Source organism: Protopterus annectens, chromosome 6.part1, assembly GCF_019279795.1.
Source record: "Protopterus annectens isolate FY-2018-M chromosome 6.part1, PAN1.0, whole genome shotgun sequence".
In the NCBI taxonomy this organism is placed as follows: domain Eukaryota; kingdom Metazoa; phylum Chordata; order Ceratodontiformes; family Protopteridae; genus Protopterus; species Protopterus annectens.
The window spans coordinates 170879267-170892371 of NC_056738.1; positions in this window are offsets into that span (position 1 = coordinate 170879267).

The window sequence follows — 13105 nt, forward strand, 5'->3', positions numbered from 1 at the left end:
CGAGAAGACAAATTCCACAAAGACAACAACAAACTCTCTAAAGGATAATTCTGCAGAAATCCTAACAATCATTAGACCTCACTTTAAAATATCCACAGGAGTAAGGGCATTTTCTAGACTTAGACATGCTATTTGCAATCACCTTCCTACAAAAGTTAGAAAACAAACCTTTGACAAATTCAAGGCTAAATTAAAAGAGCACCTTTTCTAAAGAAACTGCATGCACATGCTTCAGAGGTAGTGGGTACAAGCCTCTAGAGTGTATCATAATCAATGCCACTTTATTTTATGCATAGCTGCTCTCTTACTTTATATTGTTTTAGTAGTGGTTGAATGCTTATGTTGTGAGACTTAGATTGCAATATAATGATTGATATATATATATATATATATATATATATATATATATATATATCTTGGATTGTTTTAAGTTGTAAATACCCTTCTTTTACACTACTATATTTACTTGTCTTATATACTGCAACTTATATATGCTATCTCTGCAATTAAAACTTTGTGCACCGTTACCCTTTTGGGTCTAGGTCATGACTGATAAAGACCGACTGACCATTCTACTTACAGCAGATATAAAAAGTATACACACCCATGGTAAAATGCCAGGTTTTTGTGATATAAAATAAATAAGGCCACAATAAATAATTTCAGAACTTTTCTTACCTTTAATGTGACCTATAACCTGTACAATTCAATTCTAAAACAAACAAATCTGCTAGTACAATAAGCTGGTTACATAAGTGTGCACACCCTTAAACTAATACTTTGTTGAAGCAACTTTTGATTTAATTACAACATTCAGTCTTCTTGGGTATATATACCTGCCATCAATTAAAGATACTCTGATTAACCCCAAATAAAGTTCAGCTGCCCTGGTAGGATTTTCCTGACATTTACTCAGTTGCCTGCTACAGCAAAAGCCATTGTTCGCAGAGAGCTTACAAAGCATCAAATGGATTTCATTGTTGAAAGGTATCAGTCAGAAGGGTACAAAAAAAATTTTGAAATGATTTGTTTTGGTCTCATTTTTTTATATCACAAAAACCTGGCATTTTAACAGGAGTGTGTACACTTTTATATCCACTGTACCTTGTTAACAAATTATAATCAAGAAGTAAACAGTGTTGCTACTTGTGGTATGTGTTGTGCTGGGTTTTCTTTTCTGTATGTAAGGAAAGCAACAAAAGTGAAAAAAAAATACAAAACAATCTCCTGGATGCTGGGAGCACTTCTGGATAACAGTGGACCTGGTCTTCCCATGTCCATTGATCTTACAATATAATGTTTTAATATGCAGCATCTAGTGGTGAAAGAGCAACCCCTTCTCAGTGATATTATCTCAAAATGGTGAACAAGTCAATAATGCTTGACATATGAGCCTCATGCTTCCAATTTGCTTTCTGGGACAGTAACAATAGTCTGGAATAACAGCAGGCAATCGGCAAAGAGCAGCTCAAAAGGCAGCTTCAAAAAATGGAGGGGGTAGAATTAAATAATTTAATAAAATAGTGTTGAGTAAGTAAACTTGCCATAACAGATGTTTGAATGCTTACTGCTGCAGTAGTGGTAGCTATCTGGGTTATCTCCTGCATAGGATATAACAGCCGGACACCTTCCAAAGCTTCAGTGTACCTTCCACACGTCAAGAACTGTCAGTCAGCTCAAGCTGAGCTGACTAAAGAGACAAGTTTGGCTGCCAAGGGAGGTTGAGCCCTGAAAGGACAATGCTAGAAATAACAAAAGTAAATGTCTACACTCTGGCATAAACAACATACAAAAAAATGGGGGGGGGTGTGGAGGAATAGATCAGCTGTTGTAGCAGTGATCATTTGAATATCTACTGTTATGGTAAGTTTACTTATGCAACCATACTGTTTATCAACTTAATCACTGCTGCAGTAGGCTTACCTTTATGGGTAGACTACCCTAGCTTACTACATTTAGGAGGTGGAAGGAAAAGAGTCCAGAAGCCCCTGGAGAATGGTTCCAGCAAAGCCTGATCTAGACCTAGAAAAAGAAGCAAGCTTATAGTGCTTTGTAAAAGTATATACAGAGGACCAAGTTGCTGCCTCTAGAATACTTCTAGAATCTAGCCCTTTCCAAAAGCCACGGATGAAGCTAAGACTGTGTTAGAGTGGGCCTTAACCTTGCCTCGAGTAGTTTTGCTGTATTCATTATAACAAAAGCTAATAGTCTTACACAACCATTTGGAAATAGACTGTTTTGGCATAGGTTGCTCTTCTTCTTACCTTCACAAGAAAGATTTAGATCTGTCAAGATAGTATCTGACTTTTCTGTGGACATCCAAGTATGAAGTATCTTTTCTGTCTCATTTTTATGATCAGGGAGATAAATGTTTTGGCTTAAAGTAAACTCCGATACTACTTTAGGCAAAAAAGAAGGTTTAATTCCCAATGAAACCCTTTCTCTGTGGAAAATGAGATAGGGTTGACTCTCTACGAGAGTTTTCAAGTAAGATACTTTTCTTGCAGATGTCAGGGCAAGTTAAGAGCCTCAAGTCAACCAGGTTCAAATGGAGCAAGTGTCAGCTCCTCTAACACAAAATCAAGAAACCAAGGAGTGACCACAGGTTTTCTTGGAGGCCTGTTATGCAAAACCCCTTTCAAAAACATTTTGACATGAGAATGCATTGAAAGAGGAGGATCCATGGGCAAACATGCTGAAATGGCCAATAAATTAACCTTGATGGAGAAGTAAGGAAAAGCCATAAAATAGTAACATACAAATATTATAAAACCAGAGAATAACTAGCTCTGAATGGGTGCTGTCTATGTTGTTGGCACCAACTAGAAAACCTTTTCCATTTGTTAATATGTGATTTTCTAGTAGCAGGCTTTCTTGTCTCCATTAGTATTTGCTATGAGTCCTCTGGTGCCTAAAGGGAATTAAGACCATATCATCCAAGCAGTCACTGAAGTTGATTGGGGTCAGGGTGTATTAAACACTTCTGCTCTTGTATGAGTTGATAAGTCTGTGACGAAACATGTGGTAATTGCCTCTGGCCATTTCCTAAAGAAGGGAGACCCATGGTGGCCTGGGCCAGAAGGAACTCACCACAATGATCTGGGTGGATTCCTTCTGACTCTCCAGAAGTCATCTGGATATCAGGGAAAAGGGGAAAGCATACAGGAACATTTCTGTCAAAGTTAAAAAAGGACCTGTCTTCCAGGCCTTCTTGAATCTTGCCAGCTGATTTTTCAGACAGGAGGCAAATAGGTCTACTTGAGGAACTCCTCAGAGATGGATCAAATCAAATCAAATAGAATGTTGGGTGCCTTTACAGTCAGATTGTGCTGTGAAGCTATAATGCCAAATTAACATGGTTAGTCTGAAAAGGGGGTATGGCCAGGTTCCCTCTTGCTTGTTAATGTACCACATGACTATGGCATTGTCTATAACAACTTGAAGAGGTCCTGGGGGTCAAAGATAATTCAGAGAATCAAGTATCTTGATCAGAGCAAGCATCGCTTTTATATTTATATGCTTGCAACTGTCCTTAGTTTCTCACAAACCTCACACTTTTATCCCTACTGAAGAAACTGCTCTCCAAGCAAAATCCAAGGTGTCTGTGGTGACAGATTTTTCTTTTGCAGCAGTAAGGGAGAAAGGGAGACCCAGATTTAAGGATATTCACTGTCTCCACCAAGTTATTTCTCTTCAGACAAACCCCAGCAATGGAATTTGAAAAGAAAATGGGTGTTGGTGCTGGGACCACAGAGATTTCAGATACCATTATACCTTTCTCATGTGAAGTCTTGCCAGGGGTATCACGAGACTGATAGATGCCAGGAGACCCACAATCCAGAGGTGTTCCCTTGCAGTGACCGAAGTCTGAGCGGAAAACCTTAGAAACAGAGTTGGATAAAGATCTGTTTTTTTCCTGTGGAAGAAAAGCTTTTTGAAAAGAGGTGTCAGGATGACACTCCAGGGACACAATTCTGTCTGTAGAAGGCAAAAAATACTTTTCAATGTTCCCTTCTCCCAGCTTGTGTAAAAGATTGTGCACCCAAGTATGAGATTCCTGACACTTTGGCAAGACCTCGCACCCAAGTATGAGATTCCTGACACTTTGGCAAGTCAACTAAATATGAAAAAATGTGGATATCCTGTAGCCCACAAAGAGCTGTAGCTGGAGCTAGACACTTAGTGAACACTCTTGGTGCAGTGGATAGTCCAAAGGGTAAAGCAGAGAACTGGTAATGTGATCCAGACACACAAAATCTTAAGAAATACCTGAAGTATGGATGAATAGGAATGTGGTGATAAGCATCTTTTAAATCCATTGTTGCCTGGAATTTTGAATGAGGAAGAAGATTTCTATACAAAAAATTGTTTTGCATTGCTTTAAACAACTTTTAAACTGACAGGAAACAAAAGAGCGTTCTCATTTAAAAGTACAGTAGAGTCTCATGGCAATCCACTAAAATGCAAACTAGCTTTAAATTAAAATAACTTTCCTGAACAGGAAAGTGTTATCAAATTGTTTGTTTGTGTCTTGAGGCTTTTCCCGGTTAGGGGTCGCCACAGCAGAACTCCGGTCCGCTAATGATTGGCAGTAGATTTTTACGTGCTGGCTTGCCGGGCCTAACACACAACCTTCAACGAAGGAGTGTTATCAAATAAACTTTTTTTTTTAAATGAAGTTTTTTTTTTTCCCCCAAGGGAAACTTTTCTGCCCAGCAAAAGAATAGCATAAGCTGACTGTCAAACCTTGAAAGCCTCAAAGGAGCGTACTCTTCAGCAGCAGGAAACGTCTGAAGGACTTGGCATCTAAACATGTTACTTTAGTCAGCTCAGTTCAAGATTACTGACATTTTGGGGCAACAAAAGTGCACTGAAGCTTTGGAGGCTGGCTGGCTGTTATTACATATCCTATGCAGGATACAACCCATATAGGTAAGGCTACTACAGCAGTGGTCAATACAATGAACATCTGATTCCATCTTGAGGCACAAAGTCAGCACTACTTAACTTTTGAGTTGCATATTGACAATACTGTCAGTATTTCTGCTTGAAGGGGTAAATATAACACTAACATATTTAAAACTTTTCATGAACAGTGCTGCATTTTGTCACTATTTCAGAGAAACACTTTTTCCCATGTTAATTTTATCTATTTTTCCTTACTGCAATGACTTGCCCTAACTTTATTGTTATTTATATTTGTTTCACTCATATACAAATTAAAATCAGATAAAAAGGAGAACAACAATAATTGTATTTTGAATATTTCAGATTAACTAGTTTGTACAGTAACATTAGGAAAAAGTTCTGTCTGCCAAGTCTACTGCTGCAAATGTTTTTCTACTATTAGTGCTGCCACTGATGTGGATTAATAAGCATCTGTGACATGATCACATGATCATGGAAACTGGGTGGGGTTGGGTAGAGGTAGGGTTGATCAGTCCACCACAGGGTAGGTATCTAGGTTTAATCATTCTGGGTCTGACAGTTAAGATTGAGAGGTAATGAAGCCAAGACAGTGTGCAAAGCCACACACAAACTCTGAAGTACATATCCAGGTACAAATATGAGACTATAGCCCTAATTCAACATCATTATACATCCAGCATCATCTCAGGGAAAAATTAATTTGTACCCAGTTCTGCGTATCAATCCATGTTCTCATGTCATCTCATCCCTCGTTATCAGTTAAGGATATCACTTTCACTAACCAGGGGACTGGAACTTAGAGGAGGTGGTCAGATGAGCACAGTGTCCGCTGAAATGGTGTTCATTTTTAGATGTCTCATGAGATGATTAAATCAACTTATGTTTTAAGGAAATAAAAAAAAAAAGACCTGAAGACTGAAGCATAAACTTCATTTCAGTTTATCAAGCATAAAGCCAAAACTGATTAGAAATAAAAGCAATGACTATCAAACAAAATTACAAAAAAATACGTAACATGTACACCGGTTTTCTCACTTAAAATATGGTCAGATATAAAAAGAATTAAATAAGTAAACGTTTTTGTTTTCTTTGCAATTACTTGTTTCAGCAGAATTTCTTTTCTTGATCATGCCTACCTCATTGTGAAACCTACACCATTCTTATGTTAAGCTGCAAATACTACTATAAACTGTGTAATTAATCTACAGGTTGTCCACTGGATCCTTTTTCTTTGGGCCTTCTCTGAAAACAAGGCCTTAGGCAGCTAGACCATTCTGCTAAACAAAACAAATAAACAAGCAAATCAGTAAATACATAAAATTAAGCAATATGAAGTACTAAAGAAACAATAACACTGTGAGTATGATCTATGAAACAGATGACACTTGAAAGGACATCCCAAAGGGCTCCAAGGAAATCTGAGAGCACAGACAGTAGGACAGCAAATTTGACTAGTGGGGGGATCATTGTGAACAAAGCATGCCACATAAAAATCTGGAGACATAATCTGTTCCCTACTGGAAGAGCAGATAATTCAGGATGGCTGATGGGGTACCAGTAGCTTTTTAATGTAGGATGGACCTATCTTATTCAGGGTTTTTCAGAAGGAAACAAAATCTTGTATTCTAACATTCAGGTCACTGACAGCCAGTGTACTACAGGTATCATATGGGCATAATGATTCAATCCAGAAAATAAATGTACTACTACTTTTTGCCGAGTTTGCTAGCAGCCCTGGTCACCAATAGCTAGGCCTAGGTCAAGTGTACTGCAGTAATTCAAATAAAGGCAGATCTAAATAAGCACAGCCTCAGAAAGATTGTTTGGTGGAATAAGGTGCTTTATTTGAGCAATGTTTCTTAGGTGATTATTTGGTCCTGAAGTGACAGACAATAATCAAGTATAATGACTAGCATCACAGATGGTATGCATGTTCAGTGCCTCAGACTTGCATGGGCTCAGCAAAAGACAAAAAGCTCCTTATCCAGTCAAAGATGGCATCCAGACTTCCAGCAGAAAAGACATATGATCCAGTGGGAAGGAAAGATATGTGAGCAACACCAGCATAAGAATATCTCAAATCCTTCCCTTGAATGTATTCTTCCTCAAGTAGCATGCACGCAGTTAACAAAATGAGAAAAAGTAGAGAAGCCTGAAGGACCCAGCAAAGAAAATGATGGCTCACATAAGAATGCATTCTGAAAGCTGCCCTTTTTGGTCACTGCAGAAAGAGGTAAATTATCTGAGGACTACGGTCGATTGTTTACAAACATTCTACTCCACCGTATCAGATGATGCTGAGAGATCAAGTAGGACCCAAACCAAATAACATCTCTGATCTATAGCAACTAGGAGATAATTAACTACTCTAGCAGGGTTTCCCCTAGAAGTGACTGCTGGTTATTTGATCAGCCTCCAACTACCTGGTCATACATAATCATATTTAGTTGCTCATAGGTGGCCATGATGTATTGCTGACATTTGCGGTATCAATCTATGAACAGAACAACAGTCTTTTCCTTTACCCACTGATGTACAACTGTGGAGGGGTGAAGAGCTTCACATGTAAACTGAAAATCTGTGGTGATATAAAATACTGGCACTGCATTGTAGCATAATGAGGGTACTGCACTTCTGACTGGGCCATCCTTTAGATGACACATTAACCTGAGATACCATCTGCCTGAGATGGTGGTAGTTGTGGTCAATGTAAAAGATACCATGGCATATGCAGGAAAAAGAAAGTGTAAGGGAAATTCACTAATACCCTAGTAAAATTATTCCTAGTGCATATCAATACTAGCTTGGATCTTCCCTGGAAAGAGACCACTGGCTTAATTAGTCAACAAAGCTACATGCATAAGTAAATAAATGGGGAGTAGGGGGCTCCACCCCATGCAAAAACATTTTTTTTACATGTGCAATGGGCTTCAGGAAAGATGTGGTCTAAGTCAGTTGTGATTGAGGAACTGATTTATGAATGATTGTGTCTTACTCGTTGTTCAAAACAATAATTACTCTAATGCTCCATTTCTTTAACATTCGTATGCAGAGCTTTAGGAGCACCTTTGTGTTTCATGGCATCATCAGCTCTGTACAACATCAGCAGAAAAACTGATACAATTTTGCATAAAGGGATATACCATTGATTTCTGACAGGTGTTTATTTACAGAATTTTATGAATGTAACATTTATTAATGCTGGAAAATGTCCTGTTTTGAATAATGACAAGTATGTTACTTCCTGCCACAAAAATGTCTGAGAAAATATTCAGAATGCATTGCAAACATTTTCATTGTGGCACAACATTGTCTTGTTGCAGCTTGCTTCACATACACATCAAAATTTGCTGTTGAAAACTGAATTTTTTAATGCCTGCAAGTGATCATAATGGCTGGCCTTCATGTCAAGGTGTTGCACTGAGCAAATCTGCATAACACCTTTATACTGATTTATACTGCATATTACTGTTGGCAGACTCACAGTGCACATCATAAATGCAACAAGGTCTATGATTAAAAGAAACACAAATGAGGACACCACTGTGCTGCTTTACAAGACTTACATACACTCTCATTTCCCAAATCAGAAGCTTGGCTGTAGCTGGCTACACACTATAACATTATGATACAAAAGTCAGGCGGCATGACTTCACCGGGCAGGCAGCACCGCTCATTCTCCCTATGCTGTTTATTCTGTCATTGATGATTAATAGGTTCATAGGTAAATAGTAGGTCAGCTGCCCTTTTGATGCTCGAATATCCCATTTGTTGTTAGACTGGGTTTACCTATCCCATGGTCAGTAATCACATATTACCCCTAATGTAAATCACTGGGATCGTACTATACATAATTTGGGGAGACCCATGCATGGGATAAAGCATTTAGGAGCTGCCTATGTCCATTAGCAGTACAGAGGGCATTCCTGGGGTTAATTTTCTGTTTCACTTCCATAAATGCAAGATGCTCTTAAATATGGACAGGGATGAGCTTTGCTTCATGTAGCTGAGTTGTCTGCTCCAGAGCAGTGGTATCCTCTGTGAGATACACCTGCCCCTTCAAACTGTTCTGTTGATGTTGCAGAAGAGGTTTAGATCCCTACACTGAGTATGTCTGATGCCATCTGACCAGAAGCATAGCTGGGATAACCAGTACCCAGTGCCAGTACCATGAAGCACTGCCCCACCCCTCAGGTCTTCAAATGAAGAGTAGAAAGAGCACTTTACTGCATTAAGCTGATCACTGGCTTATTACAGATCCATGCCCCTCCCCCCAAAAAGGACAATCCTTCTACTGGCACAGATTCCCAACACACCCCCACCTCCCCTGTACAGCTATCCGGGTCCTACTTCTGTGACCTGCCCCAACCCTCCTCTATTGCAGTTGTGGTCAAACATGAGCACTTTAGTGCTCTGTGAATGGTTTAAACTGTAGCAAAGAGTTGCTACAGTTCATACCCTTTCTGCATGGAGCACTACTGCACTCATGCTTTAGTTAAAAGAAAAAAAAAGTCCTTCTTTTAAACTGTTGAAAACTGCTTGCTATAATTTAGATCCTGCCTGCACAGAACAGTACAGCACTTAGGTTTTAGTTAAAAAATAAAAGAGTTTTTTTTTTTTTTCTTTTAAACTGTGCCAAACTGTTTGTTGCAATGTCGCAAGCAGTTCCTACAGTTTAGACCACACATGGAGTGCTAAAGCTGTCAGGTTTGCCGGTATTGCATTAGAGATTAGGATCAGCTGATTGCACACACACACCCCCCCCCCAACACGTTACTACAGGGCAGTTTATCCTTTCACCCTACCCTAGCTACCCTACTGCATTTGACTTGCTGATGCCTTGTATGCTAAATATGGATCACTTCTTAGCAGTATGTAGGATACTAAGTATAGTGATTGGGCTTTGAGTCTGTCCATGTAGAACATATTGTTTAGATCTTCTATCCTTTTAGTAAGGTATCTCTGGGCATTCCAGTTATATCATGTGTCTGGACAGATACTTGCCAAAGTGGACATTATACTCAATAATTGGCTTAATGAGGGCTGAATAAAGGGAGACAATGACATCCTCAGATCTAGACACAATCCCTGGTGTGCAATATAGAAGGGCTTTCTTAACAACAATGGAAACATGTTGGTCAAAAGTTAGGTCACTGTTCAGAAGAGTTCCCAAATCCAGAACAACTGTTTTAATTCTTAGGGGTGTATTGTCAATGTGATAGTTCCCCCAAAGGATATAATAATGCATTTTTTGGCATTTAGTATGTTCATGATTTTAGCACCAGTTTTATCTGGGACAAACCTTCCTACAGGATGGCAAAGACATATATGGGATTCAATGGCTGCTTCTAGCTTGAAGTCATCAACAAATGTAGTCAGCCAGAGCCTTTTCGTGTTGGCTTTTACATCAGAGAATTAAATTCCAGACAGGACAGGTCCCAGCACAGAACCCTAGGGGACTCCACTGGTGACTGGTCTTTTTATGGAAGTAACTTCCCCAGTTTTGATTTCCTGCATCTTGTCTGTGAGCCAGTTGGCAATCCAGCAGGTGACATGTATTTTTTCCCCAGTTTATTTAATGTTTCTTCTATGACTGAGTGGGAGATTGTTTCAAAAGCTTTGGCCAGGTTGAGAAATGTGGTGTGTCCTATTTTGCCTTCATCTATTGCTTTGTTGATCTTTTAAAAATAGTCCACCAGGCTGAGTAAGTGTATTGTGGAGAGTGGTCAGCCATGACTCTGAATGATTCCTTAGCACCCTCCTTACAGTTACATTCTACATCTTGCTTTGTGTGCCACAACGTATCTATGACCTGAAGTAACATCAGGTTATATGAGGTGAATGTCACATAGCTAACCTGTTAGCCAACAGGTTCTGTGAAAACTTCACTCCCCTGTCCCCATCACACGTACCCCATGACATCCCTACCACCTGTCCTCTACCTTGTATCTCTAAAGAGCAGGTCATAAATGCCCTCTCTATAGCCAAGAACACAGCATCTATGGGACCTGATAATATCCCAGGTCGCATCCTACATGGTCTCAAACAAGAATTAGCAACACCACTGGGTACTCTTTTCAATCATAGTCTAAGCACTGGCTTCATCCCAGCTGAATGGAATATGGCCACCATTATCCCCTTGCACAAAGGTGGTGTTTCCACTGACCTGGGGAACTATAGACCTAGTAGCCTAACTAGCCTTATCTGCAAGGTCATGGAGTGAATCATCATGGACCTTATCAAAAAGATATAGGTAATCTCCAAACACTTGACCCTACTCAGTTTGGATTTGTCAAAGGGAGATCATGCCTGTTAAATCAGGTGGACTACTTCGAGACAGTGACCAAGGCCCTGGACAAGGAGAAATCTGTGCATACAACCTACCTAGACTTAGCCAAGGCTTTTGACACTAACCTCCATTAAGGCATCATTGACAAACTCATACAGCTAGGTATCAACCCTTATATAGTTATATGGGTCACTAACTGGCTCACTGATAGAACCCATATAGTCAAAATAGGGGAATCCACCTCCAACAACAGACCTGCAACCAGTGGTGTTCCACAGGGATCATTCCTGGGACCTCTACTGTTTGGAATCTATTTCTCCAAAGTACAAGCTAAAACTAAAGACTTCCACGGTGGTGCAGCAGTAGCGTTGTTGCCTCACAGCAAGAGGTTCTCCCGTTCAATTCTTGGCTTGGGTTGGGAGTGCCTTCTGTGTGGAGTCTGCATGTCCTCCCCACGGTCGAGTGGGCGATTGAAAGACATGCGTTGAATGGGCGTGCCTTTGTTGAAGGTTGGGCGTCGGGCTGGCAACTCAACACCATAAAAACCAACTGTCAATCATTAGCAGACCGGAGTTCCACTGTGGCAACCCCTAACCAGGAAAAGCCAAAAGACAAACAAGCTAAGACTAAAGGTCTGTGGCTGACAAAGTTTGCTGATGACTGCAAACTGGGGGCGGTCATAGAATCTCCAAATGAGGTTAGCATTCTACAAGAGGGTCTTACACAAACAAATGATTGGTGCCAAAGTCATGGCCTTAAACTCAATGCAAAAAATGTATTATCATCCCTTTCTGTATGAGCGATGTTCCTACTAACTACATCAATAGCAACACCATAAGTACACACTCAGTGGTGAAAGGCCTGCGCACACAGGTTGACAGCAACCTTACCTTTGATCACCATGTCTCCACAGTGGTAAGAAGGGCATTCTATATTGCTCATCTCATAAGTAAGGGCATTGCATCCAGAAAAAAAGAAATTATAACCTGTCTGTACTCTTCCCTCATCAGGCCAATAACTGAGTACAATGCTCCTTTTGGTATGTACATTTTCCAAGCACCTGCAGCAATTGGAGAGACCGCAAAGGTTCGTCACAAAGAAAATTAAAGGTCTTCAGCATCTGTCCTATGTGACTCGCCTGAAATAACTGTCACTTTATTCTGTTTCATACAGACTACTCAGATGCAATCTATGTCTTGCATATAAGGTGATCTTTGATCCTGCTTTATTGGAAGTGCTGCATATCCGCAATTCAAATGGTACATGGGTTACTTGTTCTAAAGACATTAACCTGGTATATGACATTAATAGAATCTGCTGTAGGGACAGATTTGTCTCCCAGAGGTTACCACACCTTTGGAATGGACTCTCACTTCACGTCAAAGACAGCACCTCATTAGCCCTATTCAAATGCAATCTGAATGACTGGATGGGTAACTGTAAATTCATCCCGGGGGTTCCACCTGTGTCCTTCTTGGACAGGGGCAACTGGTGCTGATCATGGAAATAAGGATAGAACTTGGCTAGACTTGTAAGGGCCCTAGGGCCATTAGCCTAGCAACTTCCTATGATCCTATGATTCTATGGCCTATGGTGACTACTGGATAGGACAGTCCAGTAAGCTACGACACTCATCACTATGAACTAGACATCCACTCAAAATCAACAATTGACAGTTCTGATGTGGACCACACTGTTCCTTGCCTAAGAAGCTTGATTACAAAAAAAAAAGAAAAAAATTAAAATAAGTAAGGATACTTTTACTGCCATGAAAAGGATACCCCAAAACAACTAATCCATGTTGTCCTGTAGTCAACACAGTTTATAAGCAGTGACAGCCACCTAGCTATGCTGTAGCTCTGCATTCACTACCACATTTATAGGTTT